This window comes from Ictalurus punctatus, chromosome 12, assembly GCF_001660625.3.
Source record: "Ictalurus punctatus breed USDA103 chromosome 12, Coco_2.0, whole genome shotgun sequence".
NCBI classification, from domain to species: Eukaryota; Metazoa; Chordata; class Actinopteri; order Siluriformes; family Ictaluridae; genus Ictalurus; species Ictalurus punctatus.
Genome location: NC_030427.2, coordinates 1,696,740 through 1,722,500, shown reverse-complemented (window position 1 = coordinate 1,722,500; position 25,761 = coordinate 1,696,740). Strand labels below are relative to the sequence as shown.

General features: G+C 44.6%; 1 protein-coding gene and 5 non-coding genes across 9 annotated transcripts in view; 3 read left to right on the top strand and 3 right to left on the bottom strand.

Annotated features, from left to right (window-relative positions):
- LOC108261189 (NACHT, LRR and PYD domains-containing protein 3) overlaps positions 1-25,761 on the bottom strand; it is a 264,701-nt gene that overhangs the window by 148,516 nt on the left and 90,424 nt on the right. The window lies entirely within an intron of this gene.
- On the bottom strand, positions 20,617-20,689 carry trnaf-aaa (transfer RNA phenylalanine (anticodon AAA)). Its single transcript has one exon. It is a non-coding gene; the product is annotated as a tRNA-Phe (tRNA).
- Positions 20,786-20,857, top strand: trnag-ucc (transfer RNA glycine (anticodon UCC)). The gene has a single exon. It is a non-coding gene; the product is annotated as a tRNA-Gly (tRNA).
- Positions 22,152-22,223, top strand: trnag-ucc (transfer RNA glycine (anticodon UCC)). Its single transcript has one exon. It is a non-coding gene; the product is annotated as a tRNA-Gly (tRNA).
- trnaf-aaa (transfer RNA phenylalanine (anticodon AAA)) lies at positions 23,425-23,497 on the bottom strand. Its single transcript has one exon. It is a non-coding gene; the product is annotated as a tRNA-Phe (tRNA).
- trnag-ucc (transfer RNA glycine (anticodon UCC)) lies at positions 23,594-23,665 on the top strand. The gene has a single exon. It is a non-coding gene; the product is annotated as a tRNA-Gly (tRNA).

Below are 25,761 nucleotides of genomic sequence, written 5' to 3'. Positions count from 1 at the left end.
GAAATCACAGAAGAAGAAAAAGCTGCAGCGGGTATCTCCCGAGCAGTTGAGTTATTACACCGAACGAATCATCTCCAAATTAAATAATTTCTGACAGTTTTACAGTTAGATCCGGTTTAAACATAAAAGCTGGTTATTTTGTCTGTGTTTGAGGAATTAAAAATAAAACGTTCTGTTTTTAAACCCGAGGTAAGTTAAACGGAAGCTGTGTGGCTGAATCCCAAATCGATGTCATTTCCGGTTTAAGTGCACTACATTAGGGATGAAATAATGACGGTCTACACCCTATCTAGTGCACTATTTAACTCATGAGGAGAGATTTGTAATTCTGTTTTAGCGGCACTATTTATAACCTTACTTTATCCTAAAATCCATTGTTTGCTCCCTGCTTATAGCAACTAAAATAAACAACAGTGAGTGTAAAAGTGGCTAAGTAATTTAGCAGCTAAAATAACTTTATATTTCTGTAATGTTTTTAATGTATAAACTGATAAACCGAGGTAAAGTTGGGTTTATATTGGACATTCACTTAACATTCAAGCTTCTCTCTTCGATTTCTCAAGAAATAAACACAAAAAGGACAAAAATGTGTGTGTGTAGCTGGCGAGTTCACGTTGTAAAGAAATACTACGCGCATGCGCACGTAAGCATTCATGTCAACATGTCCGCCATATTGATGAGGGAAAGACCACGCTGTAAACAAATACAAGTAAACGGAGCAGCTTTGGCTTTAGACATTATATATACATTGTCTTTAGACATTTAGCTCATTGTCTTTAGACATTATTTTACTTGTTTACTTTTGATCATAATGTTTGAATTAGACATTACTGATCTTACTCGGGCTACACTCTGTATCAGCGCGTCTACACCACGCGTGATCAGCAACGAGGACTCGTTACTAATACATCACTTCTGACAGAATTTACACTGCAAGCGTGCAAATACAGCATATAATGACAAACTTAAATTAAAATAAACCTTTTGAGCAGCTTGCGACCGCATCACTGTCATGCTTCCGTGCTCCACAAACTCCGCTTTATAAAGTTTATAAACCTTCTCGGTGGTGTTTAATCCCTGACTTAGAGGACACATACTTTCTTCCTCAGTCATGTGATGATTTCTCCTCCGTCTGATGAGGACTGAGGTCATGTTGGGAATAAAATATAACGCTGACAGAAAGTAAACTGAAGAAAGTCAGTGTCGGTGACTCTGAGGCTAAAGCTAGCGGTGTCGCATTACGTGCGTGTGACGATTTGCTGACATTGCTCCTCTTCCGACTACCTGCTCAAGTGACGAGAGGTTAGGCTATGTCACGTTGTCATAAAGTGGTGTCGGTGCGGTTGTATCGGGGTAGTTTTACAAGTACGAGTACATGAACACAGTATCAGGCTGACACCTGAGTGTCATCGGCATCGGTGCATCCCTAACACACACACACACACACACACACACAATTAAATTGGAGCAGTAAACCATAAGATCTTTGATGACATCATGTACAGGTCAGAGGTCTAGAACTCACTTTCTTTCTCTCTCTTGATAATCGTTGATTTAATGTAAACATTACATTTATCTCTGTAATCTTCTTCCCTATTTGTGGATATTCTTGAGTGAAATAGTTGAGGCCTCCTACGGAACCTATTAAGTTACACAGGAGCAGTGATGAGAATAAACATGACTTTTGGTGCTCATGATTAAATATGGCAGTTTTATTATGAACCCACTACATTAGAGAAGGAAATACTGAATGTGAAGTGTAGTACGTGTGAATAGACTATCAGTTTAGATACTGAACCTGAACACTACTAACATGCAGTGCTTTCTTGGGGTGGTGATGAAGTTGGAGTTGAACCGGTGAGAAAGATATTAGAGAGAGGCTTCTTTACACTCCTGAGGATGTTCAATTAGAACCTTCACCAAACTCACCTGGTTCAAGTCATCAGCTAATTAAGCGGCCTGCATGAGCTGAGGTGGGTGCTTTAGAGCAGATAAAACACCAAATGTGTTAGATAAGAGTTCAGAGCCTGTGTTCTAGACACATGATTGAGACTTAGGCTTAGACCTGAGCTTTGGAGTTATTCTGATTATAGGTTTCAGTGAGGAAGTGACTGAAGTTAAGGAGAGGAACTGAAAATAAAGTTATAGTCTTTCTGAGTAAACAGAATAAGGCTATATTATTGTTACCGGGGGAGGGGGGGGAAGAAACTCGTAGCAGCGCTGATGAAATACATATACATAACAAAAACTGCTAGGAAAAAAAAAACTCAGGCCATTTGCTTAGCCTAATACGTTTTTTTCCATCTGCACAAAATTATTTTTGCAGCCGCTTTTGCAATAAAAAGACTTAAAGTCGAGGGTCCCTCGACTTTAAGAGAGGAGCAGTGAACCATTGACATCATGTACAGATTTAGCATGAAGGTGTGATTGACAGTTTTTAGAAATCACTTCCTAATCCTATGCTAAGATGAATACTACTAGGCTACTACTCTAATAATAATAATAATAATAATAATAATAATAATAATAATAATGAGAAGAAGAAAGATAGATTAAAGGGTGAAGAGTAAAATCAATATAAAGTGGGGCTGTTTTGTCTTCAGCAAGAATACCTAGTGCTAATAAGTAAATTGTCAACAACATTGTATATATATCTAGTGCCTGGTAATCAACCTCCTCATCTGGTGAGAGGACAGTCCACTCATCCTCACATTTCACACAGTATGAATAATAATGATAACAAAAGGAAGTAAAGCTAAATGAATGTTTTAACTGAGAGCAATACTTTGTACCCATATTTCCAACTGTATAGTATATTGCACACAGTTTTTGCTTGTTACGTTTAGACCCGAGGGGATTGCAAACTTCAAAAGTACCATCGTCATTATAACATTCTTCCTCAACTTCCTTAAGCAGATGCTGAGGATCATCAGCCATAGTCCGTTGTAACACAGTGTGTTTATGCTTTTGGTAAATATGACATCTAAAGGACTCATACTTTGAAAAGGTCCTCTGACAGTCATTAAGACCAAAAGTTATTGAAAAATTTGCCTCATGTGCATGATTGAGACCAATGTGCTGGATTAATTTGACAATCGTTCTCTGAGAGCATTTAGGACACCAGAATAGGCGAGGCATTTTTGGCAGATATTACTGTAAGAGGTTGATTACTCTGGTAACTGGAGTAGGTAGAGGCTTGTCACCATCCATAGTAAGTTTCAAAACATATTGCTGAAGAAAAATCTGTTTCTTGAAGAGTGTTCTTCAAATGAGATGGATATGTTGAACAGAAGACAAAATAAGCACAAAATGAAGAAAGAGCCCTTTCATCCACACTGCTAGCCCAGCAGATCTCTATCCCATCTACTTTGATGACTGCAGTGACTCTCCTTGTAAACACAGTTTTGCAGTCAGTGACTTCTGGTACTTGCAGTGGTAACAGCAGACTTTCTATGCCAGTGACTTGCCTTCGAGCCTCAGCTTTATTAACTGTTCAGAAAAAACTGTTTTTTTCTTCTCAATGGAATATTTAGGAAAGGGAGGGGAGGAGAGAAGAAAAAAGGTGATGTTCATCACCACCCCAAGAAAGCACTGCATGTTAGTAATGTTCAGAGTCAGTATCTAAACTGATAGTCTATTCACACACACATTAGCGCTAATACACTTCACATCCAGTATTTCCTTCTCTAATGTAGTGGGTTCATTGGTAACAGGTTTGTCTGATTAGTATTCTGGAGAAGGTTAACAATGTCGGTGTGTTGGTTTGGAGTTGTAGTTTGTGTTTGCCATGTTTGTAGTCTGAGGTGCATTCTGAGAAACGGAGTCGCTGGTTTGCTGTGACATGACAATGACACTTGAGAGTTTACTGTTCAAGACTCAGAATTACTATACATTACTATAATTAGCATCAAGCTGCACATGACATTTTATGAAAGTAGTACTATGTTTTTGCTTATTTACCGGTACCTCATACAGTCAAAAGTTTATTGAATTTTAATTATTTTTCTTAAAAATAAAATAAAAAAATCTAAAAACTGAGTTGTGTCGTGGAAATTAGACAACACTTGCAGACTCGTCCTCTGAGGTGAAAAAGGTTTATTACAGAAAGATGGTTAATACAGCATAGAAGAAGTATCCCAGAAGACAAAAAAAATGACATGATCATCCTGTTTACAACGTTTACAGCCAGGCTCTTAATGCATGCTGTTACCTTCTTGAGCATTAGTGAATGTTTGCACCTTTTGGAATAGTCGTGTACGAGTCCTTCAATTGTCCTCAGTGTGAAAAGATGGATCGGAACATCATATAACCGCTACTGGAAAGGGCTAAAATATGCAGGAAAAGCAAAGTATGTGAAGGACCTGGAGGATTTTTCTGAAGAACAGTGGGCAGTTTAACTGCTCAGGACAAACAAGGGACTCATGAACAACTATCATAACACATAAAAAGAGTCGTGGATCATTCAGGTAACGACACACAGTATTAAGAAGCAAACGTGTGTAAACTTTTGAATGGGGGTAATTTTGATTAATTCAGCTATTATCTTGTGGACTATATGTAAACATCTGTTATGTGAAATAGCTTATTCATGGCGGTACTAAATAAGAAACTTAGGATTTTTATGATCAATCTTATTTTGTTAAGAGTATTAAGATTTTGTAGATTCTGCAAGGGGTATGTAAACTTCCGATCGCAACTGTATAGCCACCCAGCTACCAACACACACACACACACACACACACACACACAATTTCAACCACTTAAAAACAGCAAGGACTTTTATAAACAATCAAAAATAGACTATAATATGAACATTTTAACAAATTAACAAAGACACCACAGTTAAAACACTCTAAATACCTTCTTTTTGCAAAAGTTTTCAAAAGTCTTCTCTTGCGCCCGCACTCTCAATCTGATGCCAGCTGGAGCCACCTCTTCATGGTCCCCTCAACCTCCATCTCTGCAGCTTTAGCCGTGAAGAGGTTTCTATGAACATTGGAAGAAAGCAATACATATCGTAAGGTTATTATGAATCTTAAGCATTAATTACGTTTATACCATGGTCAGTGTGAATATTGGATTCTGAATGGCTGGAAGGTGTGCATTATAACCGTTTATTGCACAGGTAGTTCCAGTCAGTTTTATCACTGTGAGCATTTCTAAATCAACGTGCAGCCTACATGCACACACAAACACACACACGCACATACACTCGAGCATACAGAGACATTCGTTAACACACATTCATACACACAGACACTTCTTGCCGGTGCTGTCTGCAACTTTAACAAAAAAAATAACTTTGCTGGTGAAAAGTTACATTATATTTCTCAGCAATGAGGTGTTACCATCACTGTTTGTGAAGTAATTCAACTCTCAGTTTTACTACACTACTGCTGCGCAACACTGACTATGTTTACATGGACAGCAGTAATCTAATTATTGACCTTACTCTGAGTAAGATAATAACGTGATTAAGGTGTCACCGCGCCACACCGTCCGATGTCCCTCCAGAATTTCACGTATCAACATACAGTTCGTCTTCGTTATGGTATAGTATACAGTTTTGGGTGTTTTTATTTATTTTTTTTATGAACGCTTTAACGCAGTTATTTATTTGTCATGCTGTACGTGCAAATAGACAACTGCTTGAAGCCGTGAGCTGCATCCCAAACCGTGCACTTAGCGTCTCTATAGTAGCCGAGATAGATGTATTTTCCTAACTACAGGCCTATAGTAGGCAAGTATGCGGTTTGGGATGCAGCGGTGCTCTCTTGTTCGCCGTAAAATGTTGAGCACTGCCGTGTGTGTACGTGTCCTGTCGCAAAATGTGGTGAAAACTTACACAACGTTAATAATGTGATTCAGGTGTTTACATGTCTGTAATACACGTTGATAATGCGACTAAAACAGGAGTACTCGACATGTCTTAATTCGATTAGTGCTTACTTCAAGTAACTTGACTTTAATCAGATTAAGGTAATTAAAAATTGCTGTTAAGGTAAGGTAATTAAAAATCTCATCACACTACTTTATCTCTGTGTCTGATTTATATCGGGCAAAATTCCAGATCTAACGACCTAACTAATAGAAATTAACTGTCATTTTAAACTTCTAATCAAAGTTTGTGCTTCTAAAATCAATGACAGCTTTAATGTTATTAATTGTGGAAAGACCATGGTATAAGCGGGGTAATCCATGGCTAGGTGACGATTTGAACGAGTGGTTCTTTTCCTCCACATCATGCACTAAAATTGTTTAATGCACATCTAGCTGTGGATTACCCCTTACATATAATCTGAGAGAGACAGCTAATTCTGTATGTAAACAGATATACTTACCAATCATGACCTCTCCAAGTTGGAGAGTGGCCAGTGAAGTCTTTCCATTGACTCCCCTCCAATTGAGGTTCTTTGCAAGGGAGTTAGCAATCACCCTCTTCAATATGCGCCAGGTGCAGTCGAGCACATCTGCCCTGTCAATAAGCGCCAACCAGTTTACCCGAAACCGATGATTTTTAAAACAATAATATAATATAAAATAATATAAAATATAAATAATTAATAAGCATGTATTGCCTTGTCAACTGTGTCAGTGCTTCTCACTACTCCTGCAGTTACCCTGCCCTGTGTGCTTTCCATGTTTTGCTCCTCTACCAAAGATTAGGTCATAACTGTTCCCTCATATCAAAGTGGCGTTGAATGTTGTGCTTTGAGTACGAGTGTGTCACCTTGAGAAAACAAACACTCTCAGTAGCTGTGTAATTGTGCAAGCAATTGTTAACAAAAAAACAAAAAAATTCTCACCAGTTTTTGCTTGCAATCTGGGCTCTGTTGCATCCTTTGCTCCAGACTACGCAGTTGAGGAAGATCTTGCAGGGCAGTAAATCTTCATCAGTATCCAAAGACTGCACCTGGAACACCTGTAGTTGAAGCAAGCTCAGTGGTTTGTTGGTCCAGCACCATCTCTAATTTAGTCAACGCCTCCCTCAGCATGGTTATGGTAAAGAAGTTAACAATATTTACAAATGATACACACTACAAAACTGTACAACTCCATCCTCAGTCTTATTCCTAACCTACACAAATTCTAGTAAGATGGCTGAGTGGAAATCACGGTTAATTAATACCTACAAAAGAAAGTCAATCAGAAAGCAGGAGAATACTTGGTACTGCCGGTACTGAAAAAAAAACCTTATCGTATCATTCTTTTTAAAATTTTAGTATCAACTTGGTACAGATACTTTTGACATCACAACTTACCAATTACAACATCCTTGAATTGCAGGGATGCCAAGGATATTTTCCCATTCATTTGTAACAGATAGCTACACCATGACAGGGGCGGCTGTGGATCAGGTGGTAGAGTGGGTTGTCCACTAATCCACTAATCGTAGGGTTGGCAGTTTGATTCTCAGTCCACATGACTCCACATGCCAAAGTGTCCTTGGGCAAGACACTGAACCCCAAGTTGCTCCTGATGGCAAGTTAGCACCTTGCATGGCAGCTCTGCTACCATTGGTGTGTGAATGGGTAAAAGAGACACAGTGTAAAGCGCTTTGGATAAAAGTGTTTAAAAGTGCGCCATTTACCATTTAGTGACGCAGAAGCGGAGTCCGTTCCATTCCGTGGTGTTTTAATTAACGGAAGTAAAAAAAGAGATGAAGAGAAGGGTGGGGTCTTAGGAAGCAATAAAAAGAACAGGTGACTAGGTGAGGGAAAGCGGGACACGGAAATGAGAGCCAGGTGGGAATGGCGGAACTGATGGTGTGCGTTTGCCAAGGACCATGCTAATGCTCTTACTGTGGATTATAACCTTGTGGATATTGATTCAGGAGGCTGGCGAACACTTCGGGAATATTCTGCCAAGGTGAATAAACAAGCGAGCGGAGTTTTGAGGGTTCGGAGGCACATCACGGTTTTGAGATCCTTTCTTTAATACTTTTGTAGAGAACCAGTATGTTTAAATCGTTGGATGTTACTGTCTGTAAAGAACTCCGAGTGTTAAGCGGAATCTGACTGCCGGTTTCCCATGCTTTCGGGATCACGAACTCCCGTACGCCTAAATCACCGCCATTGAAGTGCAGCTTTTAAAGTGAACAACTTTTTGTTTTGGTTAAGAATTATTTTGGGGTTAAATGTTTTTTTTTTCTGCCTTTTGTGTGTGAAAATTTTCTTTAATGAATAGAGCCTTGTTTCCTTATGGGTGCGTTTATTAACTTTTTGGTTTTCATTATTTCAGTTTCTATGACTGAAACGATCTGTATTTTCTTATGTTTATTGCATAAATAATAATAAACTTATTTTGTAAGAATTGAGTAGCCTACTGATTTTTTTATTCTGAGTGATGTCCAAATTATAAGTTATAAGTGACTGTTAATTTGAACTGTCTGGCGTCCAAAGCCCATAAGGTAACACGCTACAGAGTGGCGCCCAAATGGGGACCGAACCGTAAGATTTAGAAAGTTTAGCTGGGGTACTGATCTTAACAGACTTGGACATTTGCGTTATTGATGGACTTGACCATTGTTAATTATTGTGAAATACAGTGTGTACATATATTTTCAGTTTTTCTGGTTGGTGTTTACATGAAATGTATGGTTATTGAGAACATTCAGGAGTCTGTGTAACTACTTGCTGCTCTGTATTGTTTCTCTTATTCCCTGGCCATGTCTACCCCTACCCATCGAATCAAGCGCATCATTACTCTTGTCTTCTTGATGAAGGAAAGAGCCAGGCTTCCACATTCAGTGGAAAAGCAGAGACTGCCCGTGATTTTGCAAGCAGCTGTTATCTGCCTTGCTACAAAAGCTCAATGGAAGGGAAACCGCTCCCAGCCTTTTTCGGGCGTAGACCTCTTGCTGATAGGTGAACTTGGCGACCAGAACTTTATGGAAAATTTTCCAGTCACGCACAGAGTCTTATTGAGCAACGAAAGAGCCAGGCTTCCACTTTCTGTGGAAAACCAGAGACTCCCTTTCATTTTGTAAGCAAATGTTAACTGCTTTGCTACAAAAGCACAAAAGAAGGAAATCTGCTCTGTCCAAGGTGTCGCTTTCCGGCTGTTCCTGGAGGAGCTGATCCTACAGTGATGAGTGTTAGGCAAACATGATAACCACCACACTACAGAAACCATGACAGAGCTGCGCTTCGGCTCTTGCCTATGGTCTGCTGATGAGAAGAGCACATACTTAAACTTTTGTTCAGCAGAGTTGAATTGCCTAGCATGGCATTGGTGGTATAGAGGTGAGCATAGCTGCCTTCCAAGTAGTTGACCTGCGTTTGATTCCTGGCCAATGCACGGATTGTAACTCGGAGCTTCTGGAGCTACTTTATGGTAGTTGGCACAAAAGGAAGGAATCACCTACCTGAAAGTAAATGGGTCAACAGAATGTGCCATAGGCTTCTCTGCAGGCCTCCCACAACTCTTTCTGCTTCCCACTTGAATTCTTAGTGCTTCTTTGCTGTTTGTAAACACAGCATTATCCAACAGGGCACGTTTGACCCGTGAACAGGGGCGAAAATGTTAGAAAATGCCGTCTCTCCGTGTCTGTCTTTTGTTAGCGACAAGCTAGCATGCAAACTGTGATGAGAGGTGTACATTTTCCACAATCAGCCATCTATATAGTCAATGTTTTATATTTAATAAGCAAATATGTCTATATGCTGATTGGTCTTAAGCAGCGTTGTCCAATCTTCAGCTTTTCGTTCCAATCTAGCAGGAGGCACACCTGATTCCAATTGTTGGATCCGCTGATCTTGGCTTTCAATAGACTAAAGTGTGGCTTCTGCTTGGTTAGAATGACAACCTGCAAAGACACTGGCCCAATCTGGAGAAGACTGGACAACCCTTATCTAATGCAAATAAAGACCGAGGTCAGTGCCACTTTGTGAGTTCTGAATCCGTCATGCCGACTCGACGTCACTCGATGAACAGGGAAGGAACTGGTAGATGAGAAGACTTCCCACTGTTGACGAATGGCGATTTCAAGTTGAGGGTGCGTTTGCTTTGCGTTTTCCCGCTTGGAGGTGGGGAATTACAAGTCGCAACCTCTTCTCAAGCGCATCATTACTCTTGTCTTCTTGATGAAGGAAAGAGCCAGGCTTCCACATTCAGTGGAAAAGCAGAGACTGCCCGTGATTTTGCAAGCAGCTGTTATCTGCCTTGCTACAAAAGCTCAATGGAAGGGAAACCGCTCCCAGCCTTTTTCGGGCGTAGACCTCTTGCTGATAGGTGAACTTGGCGACCAGTACTTTATGGAAAATTTTCCAGTCACGCACATAGTCTTATTGAGCAACGAAAGAGCCAGGCTTCCATTTTCTGTGGAAAACCAGAGACTCCCTTTCATTTTGTAAGCAAATGTTAACTGCTTTGCTACGAAAGCACAAAAGAAGGAAATCTGCCCTGTCCAAGGTGTCGCTTTCCGGCTGTTCCTGGAGGACCTGATCCTACAGTGATGAGTGTTAGGCAAACGTGATAACCACCACACTACAGAAACCATGACAGAGCTGCGCTTCGGCTCTTGCCTATGGTCTGCTGATGAGAAGAGCAAATACTTAAACTTTTGTTCAGCAGAGTTGAATTGCCTAGCATGGCATTGGTGGTATAGAGATGAGCATAGCTGCCTTCCAAGTAGTTGACCTGCGTTTGATTCCTGGCCAATGCACGGATATAATATCTTCTTCTCACCCCTCAGTTTCAGTAGATCTGCAACACAAATGAACATATAGAAAACACCAATAGGTCCCGTTTGTCTCGGATAGGCCCATTACCTTGCCACTACCTTGTACAAACGGGTCCTTGCGCCCCCTTTCCCATCAGTCCTGGCTCATGTCCCATCTCATGTTCTCGTAGACGCTGGTGTTGCTGCTGTCACTGCTCATTGACCCCTGTCTGTCGCTGCTGTCGCTGCTCATTGACCCCCGTCGCATGGTCTCAATCACCACCCCCCGTTGAGGCGGTAACGCCTCACCCTTAACAACATACTGGCCAGAAAAGGAGGCTGGGGACATCACCATCCGCCGTGCGCAGGGGATCACACAGCAGGCCACCAGAGCCATAAGGAGAAGGAGGACGAACAGGGACGCTCCCAAGCGGGTCAGGGTAGCAGTCCAATCTCCAGAAAGAAACCAGGAGAGCCACGGCGGGAGGCGGAGACTAGACCCAAAGCCGGCGTTAGCCGCTTGCTCCGTCTGGAGGGCTTGTAGTTGGCCCAGGACCTTGGAGAGGGCTCCCTCAGAACCAGTGTGCAAAGGGATTGCAGCACAGCACTCGGGACCAATCATTGTACAGACACCTTCCTCCAGGGCCCGCATCTGGTCCAGGACAAAACGGTTCTGAGCAGCCATGAGGGAAGTGGCATGGAGCTGATCACGGACCAGTCCGAGAGCACTCAGCGAGTAGTTAATGAAGCGTTGCTCGTTGTACCACATGTAATTAATCCATGCCACGTTGCGGTTGATCTGCACGGCCGGGAGCAAAATAGACGCTACACCACTGCTAACGGCATGGGGGTGAATCACAAACAGAGGGGGTTTCAATTTGCAAATCATTAGCGAACAGGGAGACATTACATCGGGCAGACATATTTCCCACAGGATATACGCCAACAGAGGAGCAGAGGCAGATGGGAAAGAACGAGGGCAGAGATGGTTGGACGCGGACAAAAGTCGACACTTGAGTGGTTACAGGGTGAAACAGGCATGAGGAGCTTGCATTGTGCATCCACGATGGGCCAAAATCAGCCGAAAGGGCCCCAAGGAGGCACACAGTAGGACACAAAAAATCAACAGCATAGGGGTTGGTGAGACATTCTGTGAGGTTCCCCATAGGCAGCAAAAAATGGGGGGTGAGGCTACGATCATGACATACGAGACACGAGCGATCCGTCACAGATCGAGCAGTGTGGACCATCAATGCCATGTACATGTTACTCTGCTCCTCCGTGAGCGAAGTGTTAGCGGTAGAGATTGAATAATATTGTAATTTCATTAATTTATGTGCGATCGGAGTTGACATCGGGGCAATGAGGAGGGGGTGGAGAGCCCGGGATGCGAAGGGTGACCCTGTACTATCATGGTAAGAACATGCCGTAGCCGAGCAAAGGAACGGTAGCCACAGGGGGCCAATCGTGGGCAGCTCGAAGGAGCACCTACTCGTCTGTGCCCTACCAGTAATTCTAAGATGTCCTACGCGAATCTCCACAGACCGAGCTGGGGAGAAAGTGAATGAGGCCAAATAGGGACTTCTCCCAATCAGGGACTCTTCATGGGCGAGTCTAAGGAGAGCTAACGCGCACATCGAGCTACGGGAACCTATAGTGGAGCCAGGGGCCGTCCAGGATCGAACACGCCTAATACGAGGATAGAGGGTTGTGCGGGAAGTAGCAGTCGCTAGTGGGCGTAATGTATGATAGGAATCCAGGGCATTTCTTTTAAACATTGGGTTGTAGAAAAAGAAAAAGAGTGCTATTAGCCCTGCTGTAAAAATCAGTTTACCCACATACGTGCTACTATTCTGTGGAGCTTGTTCCACCGGTCCCCTCCGGAACCGGGGGTAGGGGAGTGCGCAAGGATTCATGTGGAGACTGACGTTCAGGAGTAAGCTCGGGTAAGTTCAACTGTGCTGCTAGAGACTGTAGCGTATCTGAGTTGATTAGGCTCAGAGGCAAAGCGGTGTCGTCAAGGTCCTGACAGAGAGTGGCAAATGTAGACAGAAAATCCTCCGTTGCTGGGGTTACAACTTCCTGTGGGCAGATAACTACACCCGTCACTTCTATTTGGGGCGTGAGAACGGTGAGGCTACTGGCATCAGACTGAGACAGTCTATCGAGTTTTTCCACAGCTCGCCGCTTATTCTGGGCTCGAGTGCCGTAGGCAGGGCTCAGGGATGCACCCGAATCACTGTCACTATCAGTGAACACCACTGCCTCAGTGGGCTTCCTTGTACTGTCTAGTCTTGAGGTCGATGGTTGTTCGTCGGTAGTGTCTTGCAGTAGCGGTCCCTTACCTGGTTCGGCGCTGCTGCAGTGGTTCAAGTGATACCAGTAATTCCTCCCCTCTACTTTCACAGCCGTGGGGGTTGCAGCGACCACGGTGAATGGTCCTTCCCGACGTCCCGCAAGGGGGCTCTTTCTCTTGAAAACACGAATGTATACCTGGTCCCCCGGTGCCACTAGGCGCACGTCCTCCCGTACCTCGCTCTCTCCATGGACTGCCTCACGAACCTGTGAATACAAATGTCTATGGATTTTGGTGAGGGTTCGCATATAATCCTGCATTTCGTCCTCCAATTGTGCCAAAGACGGCCCTGTGTATGGACCTCGGGTGAATGCCATAGGCATTGGGCGCCCAGTAAGCATTTCATGAGGAGTCAAGTGCGTCATACGATTGGTCTGAGAACGCATCTTCATCAAGGCCAGTGGTAAGGCCTGTACCCAGTTCAGGCGAGAGCTCTCGCATATTTTTGCCAGTTTATTAACTAGGGTACCGTTCACTCGTTCTACCATGCCCTGGGATTGAGGATGATACACACATCCTAGCTTATGATCTATCCCCAAGGCAGATGCCACATTGTCAATGACGTTATTCACAAAGTGGGTACCGTTGTCCGAACTCAGAATATCTGGAATACCGAACCGGGGAATGACTTCGCGACATAAAAATTTAGCCGCGGTCCTTGCATCTTCCTTGGAAGTTGCAGTTGCTTCCACCCACCTGCTGAAGCGGTCTACTACTACTAGAATGTAGCGCTTCCCTTCTTTCCGGTTGTCTGCTCCCATGTCTACATAATCCATCATTATATGCCGGAATGGCCCTGTCGGCGGGGGAATATGTCCTAAAGGAGCAGTGAAGTTCTTTCGCACATTGTTCTTGATACACACTTCACATCTATTCAACGCATAGTCCACCATACTGGCCAGAAATGGGGACCACCATTCCTGACGGATTTTTCGGATAGTTTCGGTTCTATGGGCATGATCCAAGCCATGGGCTTCTTTGATCAAGAGCGGGAGGTAACTGGCTGGGGCTATACACAATCCTTCTATGCTGCGCCACAATCCAGTACCCGCCTCTTTTCTCGCCCCCCGTTTTATCCACGCCGATACTTCAGCCACACCTGCGGTGTTCTGCAGCTCCACCAAGTGGGCCACATTGTCTACCTGCGGATGCCGCATCGGACTTTCCCCAGGCTGAGTTAGGGCCATCATCTGCCCCGGCCCTACGGCAGCTTTCTTAGCTGCCTCATCCGCCAGTGAGTTCCCTTTAGTGATAAAGGAGTCATCGGTCCTATGTGCCCTGCATTTCACTACAGCTAATTTTGCGGGCAATGTCATAGCATATAGTAAATCTGAATTCGCTTCCCCGTGGGTCACGGCGGTCCCATCTGCCCGCTGGAATCCCCTTTGAGCCCAGATTGGTCCAAACACATGGCAGACTCCATGAGCATAGGCTGAGTCCGTATATATATTGCAACTCTCATTACGGCCCAAATTACATGCAGCTGTCAACGCCCGTAGTTCAGCTAGCTGGGCCGAGCAGGGTTGGGGGAGCGGAACACTCATCACTACCTCAAACGTCGCCGGGTTTCGTCGTGCTTCTACTACTGCCAACCCAGCCTTATTGCCCGTATTAGTACGATAACAGGAACCGTCCACAAAATACGTATGCTTAGCATTATCAATAGGGCAGTTCTCCAAATCTGAACGCGCTTTCAAAAATATCTCTGATACTGCTACGCACTCATGGGGTACACCATCTATCGGGGTTACCAGTTTATCGGCCGGATTCACCGTGGTGCACCGTTCTATGGTGAGCTCCGGGGCTGACAGAATGGAGTCATATCCTGTTCGACGGGAGTTCGTTATCACAAAGGTCTGACTCGTTAGGAGCGCATGCAGTGCATGGGTCGTATATAATGTAACTGGGTGCCCCATGGTGATTGAGGACGCTTTCTGATATGCAAATGCGGCCGCTGCCAAAGACCGATAACAGGGGGGCATCCCTTTTTCCACGTTATCAAGAGCCGTGCTGTAATAGGAGATGGCCTGTTTCCCCATCCCTTGTTGCTGCTGAGTTAGGACGGCCGATGCGTACCCCTTTCTTTCGGATACATAGAGGTGAAAAGGTTTGCTATAATCTGGGTTAGCCAATGCAGGAGCGGTCATTAAGGCCATTTTAATATCTGCGAGTGCAGCTAGAGCTTCAGGAGTCCAGACGAGGGGGGCATTTGGCTGTGATTGGTCTGCTGCCTTAATCATATCCCGTAATGGTTGGACCCTTACCGCGAACTCACATATCCATGGACGACTGAACCCCGCCATTCCTAGAAATGCCAACATCTGTCGCACGGTGGTTGGCTGTGGGGCCTTGCGTATGGCCTCTACATGCTTTGGTGCTATAGTACGGCTTTCTCCCTCTAACACACGACCTAGGTATTCCACCTTTTGTCTACAAAATTGCAACTTTTCTTTACTTACTTTGTGGCCATTTTCGGCCAACATTCTTAGAACCTTTAGAGAGTCGTGCTGGCATTGCTCTTTAGACGCACTACAAATCACTCCAGGGCTGAGAGGTCTTGAGCCAGTACCTGATTAAATATGGATGGGCTTTCACAGTATCCCTGCGGAAGTCTAGTGTATGTGTACTGCTGCCCTTCGTATGTGAAAGCAAACAAATGCTGTGAGTCTGGGTGCAGTGGCACGCTAAAAAATGCTGAGCATAAATCTATGACAGTATACCATTTGGTCCCTTCTGGAATGTTCGACAATAGGGTGTGTGGGTCTGGCACTACTGGTGTTTCCGGTATCACAATTTGGTTAATAGCACGCAAATCATGTACTAGCCTCCACTTCTCTGAGTCAGGTTTTCTAACTGGAAAAATGGGGGTATTGCACTGACTTCGCGTGGAGATTAGAACTCCGGCCTCTACCAATCCGTGTATTGTGGGCCGTATGCCTTCTCTAGCTTGCACTGACAACGGATACTGTTTCTGGTAGGGCAACCTTGCATTCTCTTTTACCTTAATCTGAGCTAGGTCGGCGGATTTAACCAACCCTACGTCGGTCGGATGTTTTGTCCATAGCTGTTCTGGAATAGTTTTGATGAAGGAAAGAGCCAGGCTTCCACATTCAGTGGAAAAGCAGAGATTGCCCGTGATATTGCAAGCAGCTGTTATCTGCCTTGCTGCAAAAGCTCAATGGAAGGGAAACCGCTCCCAGCCTTTTTCGGGCGTAGACCTCTTGCTGATAGGTGAACTTGGCGACCAGTACTTTATGGAAAATTTTCCAGTCACGCACAGAGTCTTATTGAGCAACGAAAGAGCCAGGCTTCCATTTTCTGTGGAAAACCAGAGACTCCCTTTCATTTTGTAAGCAAATGTTAACTGCTTTGCTACGAAAGCACAAAAGAAGGAAATCTGCTCTGTCCAAGGTGTCGCTTTGCGGCTGTTCCTGGAGGACCTGATCCTACAGTGATGAGTGTTAGGCAAACGTGATAACCACCACACTACAGAAACCATGACAGAGCTGTGCTTCGGCTCTTGCCTATGGTCTGCTGATGAGAAGAGCACATACTTAAACTTTTGTTCAGCAGAGTTGAATTGCCTAGCATGGCATTGGTGGTATAGAGGTGAGCATAGCTGCCTTCCAAGTAGTTGACCTGCGTTTGATTCCTGGCCAATGCACGGATTGTAACTCAGAGCTTCTGGAGCTACTTTATGGTAGTTGGCACAAAAGGAAGGAATCACCTACCTGAAAGTAAATGGGTCAACAGAATGTGCCATAGGCTTCTCTGCAGGCCTCCCACAACTCTTTCTGCTTCCCACTTGAATTCTTAGTGCTTCTTTGCTGTTTGTAAACACAGCATTATCCAACAGGGCACATTTGACCCGTGAACAGGGGCGAAAATGTTAGAAAATGCCGTCTCTCCGTGTCTGTCTTTTGTTAGCGACAAGCTAGCATGCAAACTGTGATGAGAGGTGTACATTTTCCACAATCAGCCATCTATATAGTCAATGTTTTATATTTAATAAGCAAATATGTCTATATGCTGATTGGTCTTAAGCAGCGTTGTCCAATCTTCAGCTTTTCGTTCCAATCTAGCAGGAGCCACACCTGATTCCAATTGTTGGATCCGCTGATCTTGGCTTTCAATAGACTAAAGTGTGGCTTCTGCTTGGTTAGAATGACAACCTGCAACCACACTGGCCCATTCTGGAGAAGACTGGACAACCCTGATCTAAAGCAAATAAAGACCGAGGTAAGTGCCACTTTGTGAGTTCTGAATCCGTCATGCCGACTCGACGTCACTCGATGAACAGGGAAGGAACTGGTAGATGAGAAGACTTCCCACTGTTGACGAATGGCGATTTCAAGTTGAGGGTGCGTTTGCTTTGCGTTTTCCCGCTTGGAGGTGGGGAATTACAAGTCGCTACCTCGTGTCAAGCGCATCATTACTCTTGTCTTCTTGATGAAGGAAAGAGCCAGGCTTCCACATTCAGTGGAAAAGCAGAGACTGCCCATGATTTTGCAAGCAGCTGTTATCTGCCTTGCTACAAAAGCTCAATGGAAGGGAAACCGCTCCCAGCCTTTTTCGGGCGTAGACCTCTTGCTGATAGCTGAACTTGGCGACCAGTACTTTATGGAAAATTTTCCAGTCACGCACAGAGTCTTATTGAGCAACGAAAGAGCCAGGCTTCCATTTTCTGTGGAAAACCAGAGGCTCCCTTTCATTTTGTAAGCAAATGTTAACTGCTTTGCTACGAAAGCACAAAAGAAGGAAATCTGCTCTGTCCAAGGTGTCGCTTTCCGGCTGTTCCTGGAGGACCTGATCCTACAGTGATGAGTGTTAGGCAAACGTGATAACCACCACACTACAGAAACCATGACAGAGCTGTGCTTCGGCTCTTGCCTATGGTCTGCTGATGAGAAGAGCACATACTTAAACTTTTGTTCAGCAGAGTTGAATTGCCTAGCATGGCATTGGTGGTATAGAGGTGAGCATAGCTGCCTTCCAAGTAGTTGACCTGCGTTTGATTCCTGGCCAATGCACGGATTGTAACTCGGAGCTTCTGGAGCTACTTTATGGTAGTTGGCACAAAAGGAAGGAATCACCTACCTGAAAGTAAATGGGTCAACAGAATGTGCCATAGGCTTCTCTGCAGGCCTCCCACAACTCTTTCTGCTTCCCACTTGAATTCTTAGTGCTTCTTTGCTGTTTGTAAACACAGCATTATCCAACAGGGCACGTTTGACCCGTGAACAGGGGCGAAAATGTTAGAAAATGCCGTCTCTCTGTGTCTGTCTTTTGTTAGCGACAAGCTAGCATGCAAACTGTGATGAGAGGTGTACATTTTCCGCAGTCAGCCATCTATATAGTCAATGTTTTATATTTAATAAGCAAAAATGTCTATATGCTGATTGGTCTTAAGCAGCGTTGTCCAATCTTCAGCTTTTCGTTCCAATCTAGCAGGAGCCACACCTGATTCCAATTGTTGGATCCGCTGATCTTGGCTTTCAATAGACTAAAGTGTGGCTTCTACTTGGTTAGAATGACAACCTGCAAAGACACTGGCCCAATCTGGAGAAGACTGGACAACCCTTATCTAATGCAAATAAAGACCGAGGTCAGTGCCACTTTGTGAGTTCTGAATCCGTCATGCCGACTCGACGTCACTCGATGAACAGGGAAGGAACTGGTAGATGAGAAGACTTCCCACTGTTGACGAATGGCGATTTCAAGTTGAGGGTGCGTTTGCTTTGCGTTTTCCCGCTTGGAGGTGGGGAATTACAAGTCGCAACCTCTTGTCAAGCGCATCATTACTCTTGTCTTCTTGATGAAGGAAAGAGCCAGGCTTCCACATTCAGTGGAAAAGCAGAGACTGCCCGTGATTTTGCAAGCAGCTGTTATCTGCCTTGCTACAAAAGCTCAATGGAAGGGAAACCGCTCCCAGCCTTTTTCGGGCGTAGACCTCTTGCTGATAGGTGAACTTGGCGACCAGTACTTTATGGAAAATTTTCCAGTCACGCACAGAGTCTTATTGAGCAACGAAAGAGCCAGGCTTCCATTTTCTGTGGAAAACCAGAGACTCCCTTTCATTTTGTAAGCAAATGTTAACTGCTTTGCTACGAAAGCACAAATGAAGGAAATCTGCTCTGTCCAAGGTGTCGCTTTCCGGCTGTTCCTGGAGGACCTGATCCTACAGTGATGAGTGTTAGGCAAACGTGATAACCACCACACTACAGAAACCATGACAGAGCTGCGCTTCGGCTCTTGCCTATGGTCTGCTGATGAGAAGAGCACATACTTAAACTTTTGTTCAGCAGAGTTGAATTCCCTAGCATGGCATTGGTGGTATAGAGGTGAGCATAGCTGCCTTCCAAGTAGTTGACCTGCGTTTGATTCCTGGCCAATGCACGGATTGTAACTCGGAGCTTCTGGAGCTACTTTATGGTAGTTGGCACAAAAGGAAGGAATCACCTACCTGAAAGTAAATGGGTCAACAGAATGTGCCATAGGCTTCTCTGCAGGCCTCCCACAACTCTTTCTGCTTCCCACTTGAATTCTTAGTGCTTCTTTGCTGTTTGTAAACACAGCATTATCCAACAGGGCACGTTTGACCCGTGAACAGGGGCGAAAATGTTAGAAAATGCCGTCTCTCCGTGTCTGTCTTTTGTTAGCGACAAGCTAGCATGCAAACTGTGATGAGAGGTGTACATTTTCCACAATCAGCCATCTATATAGTCAATGTTTTATATTTGATAAGCAAATATGTCTATATGCTGATTGGTCTTAAGCAGCGTTGTCCAATCTTCAGCTTTTCGTTCCAATCTAGCAGGAGCCACACCTGATTCCAATTGTTGGATCCGCTGATCTTGGCTTTCAATAGACTAAAGTGTGGCTTCTGCTTGGTTTGAATGACAACCTGCAACCACACTGGCCCATTCTGGAGAAGACTGGACAACCCTGATCTAAAGCAAATAAAGACCGAGGTAAGTGCCACTTTGTGAGTTCTGAATCCGTCATGCCGACTCGACGTCACTCGATGAACAGGGAAGGAACTGGTAGATGAGAAGACTTCCCACTGTTGACGAATGGCGATTTCAAGTTGAGGGTGCGTTTGCATTGCGTTTTCCGGCTTGGAGGTGGGGAATTACAAGTCGCTACCTCGTGTCAAGCGCATCAGTACTCTTGTCTTCTTGATGAAGGAAAGAGCCAGGCTTCCACATTCAGTGGAAAAGCAGAGATTGCCCGTGATATTGCAAGCAGCTGTTATCTGCCTTGCTACAAAAGCTCAATGGAAGGGAAACCGCTCCCAGCCTTTTTCGGGCGTAGACCTCTTGCTGATAGGTGAACTTGGCGACCAGTACTTTATGGAAAATTTTCCAGTCACGCACAGAGTCTTATTCAGCAACGAAAGAGCCAGGCTTCCACTTTCTGTGGAAAACCAGAGACTCCCTTTCATTTTGTAAGCAAATGTTAACTGCTTTGCTACAAAAGCACAAAAGAAGGAAATCTGCTCTGTCCAAGGTGTCGCTTTCCGGCTGTTCCTGGAGGAGCTGATCCTACAGTGATGACAACCGGTCAGTTATTAAAGCAAAGTTCAAAATTGCTAGCTTGTTTCTGCCTGGTCTCGAACCAGGTACCTTTTGCATTTTAGGCAAACATGATAACCACTACACTACAGAAACCATGACAAAGGTGTGAGTCGGCTCTTCCCTACAGTCTGCTGATGAGAAGAGCACATACTTAAACTTTTGTTCAGCAGGGTTGAACTGCCTAGTGTGGCATTGGTGGTATAGAGGTGAGCATAGCTGCCTTCCAAGCAGTTGACCCGGGTTCGATTCCTGGCCAATGCACGGATTCTAACTTGGAGCCTCTGGAGCTGCTTTATGGTAGTTGGCACAAAAAGAAGGAATCACCTACCTAAAAATTAATGGGTCAAGAGAATGTGCCATAGGCTTCTCTGCAGGCCTCCCACAACTCTTTCTGCTTCCAACTTGAATTCTTAGTGCTTCTTTGCTGTTTGTAAACACAGCATTATCCAACAGGGCACGTTTGACCCGTGAACAGGGGCGAAAATGTTAGAAAATGCCGTCTCTCCGTGTCTGTCTTTTGTTAGCGACAAGCTAGCATGCAAACTGTGATGAGAGGTGTACATTTTCCACAATCAGCCATCTATATAGTCAATGTTTTATATTTGATAAGCAAATATGTCTATATGCTGATTGGTCTTAAGCAGCGTTGTCCAATCTTCAGCTTTTCGTTCCAATCTAGCAGGAGCCACACCTGATTCCAATTGTTGGATCCGCTGATCTTGGCTTTCAATAGACTAAAGTGTGGCTTCTGCTTGGTTAGAATGACAACCTGCAACCACACTGGCCCATTCTGGAGAAGACTGGACAACCCTGATCTAAAGCAAATAAAGACCGAGGTAAGTGCCACTTTGTGAGTTCTGAATCCGTCATGCCGACTCGACGTCACTCGATGAACAGGGAAGGAACTGGTAGATGAGAAGACTTCCCACTGTTGACGAATGGCGATTTCAAGTTGAGGGTGCGTTTGCTTTGCGTTTTCCTGCTTGGAGGTGGGGAATTACAAGTCGCTACCTCGTGTCAAGCGCATCATTACTCTTGTCTTCTTGATGAAGGAAAGAGCCAGGCTTCCACATTCAGTGGAAAAGCAGAGACTGCCCATGATTTTGCAAGCAGCTGTTATCTGCCTTGCTACAAAAGCTCAATGGAAGGGAAACCGCTCCCAGCCTTTTTCGGGCGTAGACCTCTTGCTGATAGCTGAACTTGGCGACCAGTACTTTATGGAAAATTTTCCAGTCACGCACAGAGTCTTATTGAGCAACGAAAGAGCCAGGCTTCCATTTTCTGTGGAAAACCAGAGGCTCCCTTTCATTTTGTAAGCAAATGTTAACTGCTTTGCTACGAAAGCACAAAAGAAGGAAATCTGCTCTGTCCAAGGTGTCGCTTTCCGGCTGTTCCTGGAGGACCTGATCCTACAGTGATGAGTGTTAGGCAAACGTGATAACCACCACACTACAGAAACCATGACAGAGCTGTGCTTCGGCTCTTGCCTATGGTCTGCTGATGAGAAGAGCACATACTTAAACTTTTGTTCAGCAGAGTTGAATTGCCTAGCATGGCATTGGTGGTATAGAGGTGAGCATAGCTGCCTTCCAAGCAGTTGTCCCGGGTTCGATTCCTGGCCAATGCACGGATTCTAACTTGGAGCCTCTGGAGCTGCTTTATGGTAGTTGGCACAAAAAGAAGGAATCACCTACCTAAAAATTAATGGGTCAAGAGAATGTGCCATAGGCTTCTCTGCAGGCCTCCCACAACTCTTTCTGCTTCCCACTTGAATTCTTAGTGCTTCTTTGCTGTTTGTAAACACAGCATTATCCAACAGGGCACGTTTGACCCGTGAACAGGGGCGAAAATGTTAGAAAATGCCGTCTCTCCGTGTCTGTCTTTTGTTAGCGACAAGCTAGCATGCAAACTGTGATGAGAGGTGTACATTTTCCACAATCAGCCATCTATATAGTCAATGTTTTGTATTTGATAAGCAAATATGTCTATATGCTGATTGGTCTTAAGCAGCGTTGTCCAATCTTCAGCTTTTCGTTCCAATCTAGCAGGAGCCACACCTGATTCCAATTGTTGGATCCGCTGATCTTGGCTTTCAATAGACTAAAGTGTGGCTTCTGCTTGGTTAGAATGACAACCTGCAACCACTCTGGCCCATTCTGGAGAAGACTGGACAACCCTTATCTAAAGCAAATAAAGACCGAGGTCAGTGCCACTTCGTGAGTTCTGAATCCGTCATGCCGACTCGACGTCACTCGGTGAACAGGGAAGGAACTGGTAGATGAGAAGACTTCCCACTGTTGACGAATGGCGATTTCAAGTTGAGGGTGCGTTTGCATTGCGTTTTCCGGCTTGGAGGTGGGGAATTACAAGTCGCTACCTCGTGTCAAGCGCATCAGTACTCTTGTCTTCTTGATGAAGGAAAGAGCCAGGCTTCCACATTCAGTGGAAAAGCAGAGATTGCCCGTGATATTGCAAGCAGCTGTTATCTGCCTTGCTACAAAAGCTCAATGGAAGGGAAACCGCTCCCAGCCTTTTTCGGGCGTAGACCTCTTGCTGATAGGTGAACTTGGCGACCAGTACTTTATGGAAAATTTTCCAGTCACGCACAGAGTCTTATTCAGCAACGAAAGAGCCAGGCTTCCACTTTCTGTGGAAAACCAGAGACTCCCTTTCATTTTGTAAGCAAATGTTAACTGCTTTGCTACAAAAGCACAAAAGAAGGAAATCTGCTCTGTCCAAGGTGTCGCTTTCCGGCTGTTCCTGGAGGAGCTGATCCTACAGTGATGACAACCGGTCAGTTATTAAAGCAAAGTTCAAAATTGCTAGCTTGTTTCTGCCTGGTCTCGAACCAGGTACCTTTTGCATTTTAGGCAAACATGATAACCACTACACTACAGAAACCATGACAAAGGTGTGAGTCGGCTCCTCCCTACAGTCTGCTGATGAGAAGAGCACATACTTAAACTTTTGTTCAGCAGGGTTGAACTGCCTAGTGTGGCATTGGTGGTATAGAGGTGAGCATAGCTGCCTTCCAAGCAGTTGACCCGGGTTCGATTCCTGGCCAATGCACGGATTCTAACTTGGAGCCTCTGGAGCTGCTTTATGGTAGTTGGCACAAAAAGAAGGAATCACCTACCTAAAAATTAATGGGTCAAGAGAATGTGCCATAGGCTTCTCTGCAGGCCTCCCACAACTCTTTCTGCTTCCAACTTGAATTCTTAGTGCTTCTTTGCTGTTTGTAAACACAGCATTATCCAACAGGGCACGTTTGACCCGTGAATAGGGGCGAAAATGTTAGAAAATGCCGTCTCTCCGTGTCTGTCTTTTGTTAGCGACAAGCTAGCATGCAAACTGTGATGAGAGGTGTACATTTTCCACAATCAGCCATCTATATAGTCAATGTTTTATATTTGATAAGCAAATATGTCTATATGCTGATTGGTTTTAAGCAGCGTTGTCCAATCTTCAGCTTTTCGTTCCAATCTAGCAGGAGCCACACCTGATTCCAATTGTTGGATCCGCTGATCTTGGCTTTCAATAGACTAAAGTGTGGCTTCTGCTTGGTTAGAATGACAACCTGCAACCACACTGGCCCATTCTGGAGAAGACTGGACAACCCTGATCTAAAGCAAATAAAGACTGAGGTAAGTGCCACTTTGTGAGTTCTGAATCCGTCATGCCGACTCGACGTCACTCGATGAACAGGGAAGGAACTGGTAGATGAGAAGACTTCCCACTGTTGACGAATGGCGATTTCAAGTTGAGGGTGCGTTTGCTTTGCGTTTTCCCGCTTGGAGGTGGGGAATTACAAGTCGCAACCTCTTCTCAAGCGCATCATTACTCTTGTCTTCTTGATGAAGGAAAGAGCCAGGCTTCCACATTCAGTGGAATAGCAGAGACTGCCCGTGATTTTGCAAGCAGCTGTTATCTGCCTTGCTACAAAAGCTCAATGGAAGGGAAACCGCTCCCAGCCTTTTTCGGGCGTAGACCTCTTGCTGATAGGTGAACTTGGCGACCAGTACTTTATGGAAAATTTTCCAGTCACGCACAGAGTCTTATTGAGCAACGAAAGAGCCAGGCTTCCATTTTCTGTGGAAAACCAGAGACTCCCTTTCATTTTGTAAGCAAATGTTAACTGCTTTGCTACGAAAGCACAAAAGAAGGAAATCTGCTCTGTCCAAGGTGTCGCTTTGCGACTGTTCCTGGAGGACCTGATCCTACAGTGATGAGTGTTAGGCAAACGTGATAACCACCACACTACAGAAACCATGACAGAGCTGCGCTTCGGCTCTTGCCTATGGTCTGCTGATGAGAAGAGCACATACTTAAACTTTTGTTCAGCAGAGTTGAATTGCCTAGCATGGCATTGGTGGTATAGAGGTGAGCATAGCTGCCTTCCAAGTAGTTGACCTGCGTTTGATTCCTGGCCAATGCACGGATTGTAACTCGGAGCTTCTGGAGCTACTTTATGGTAGTTGGCACAAAAGGAAGGAATCACCTACCTGAAAGTAAATGGGTCAACAGAATGTGCCATAGGCTTCTCTGCAGGCCTCCCACAACTCTTTCTGCTTCCCACTTGAATTCTTAGTGCTTCTTTGCTGTTTGTAAACACAGCATTATCCAACAGGGCACGTTTGACCCGTGAACAGGGGCGAAAATGTTAGAAAATGCCGTCTCTCCGTGTCTGTCTTTTGTTAGCGACAAGCTAGCATGCAAACTGTGATGAGAGGTGTACATTTTCCACAATCAGCCATCTATATAGTCAATGTTTTATATTTTATAAGCAAATATGTCTATATGCTGATTGGTCTTAAGCAGCGTTGTCCAATCTTCAGCTTTTCGTTCCAATCTAGCAGGAGCCACACCTGATTCCAATTGTTGGATCCGCTGATCTTGGCTTTCAATAGACTAAAGTGTGGCTTCTGCTTGGTTAGAATGACAACCTGCAACCACACTGGCCCATTCTGGAGAAGACTGGACAACCCTGATCTAAAGCAAATAAAGACCGAGGTAAGTGCCACTTTGTGAGTTCTGAATCCGTCATGCCGACTCGACGTCACTCGATGAACAGGGAAGGAACTGGTAGATGAGAAGACTTCCCACTGTTGACGAATGGCGATTTCAAGTTGAGGGTGCGTTTGCTTTGTGTTTTCCGGCTTGTAGGT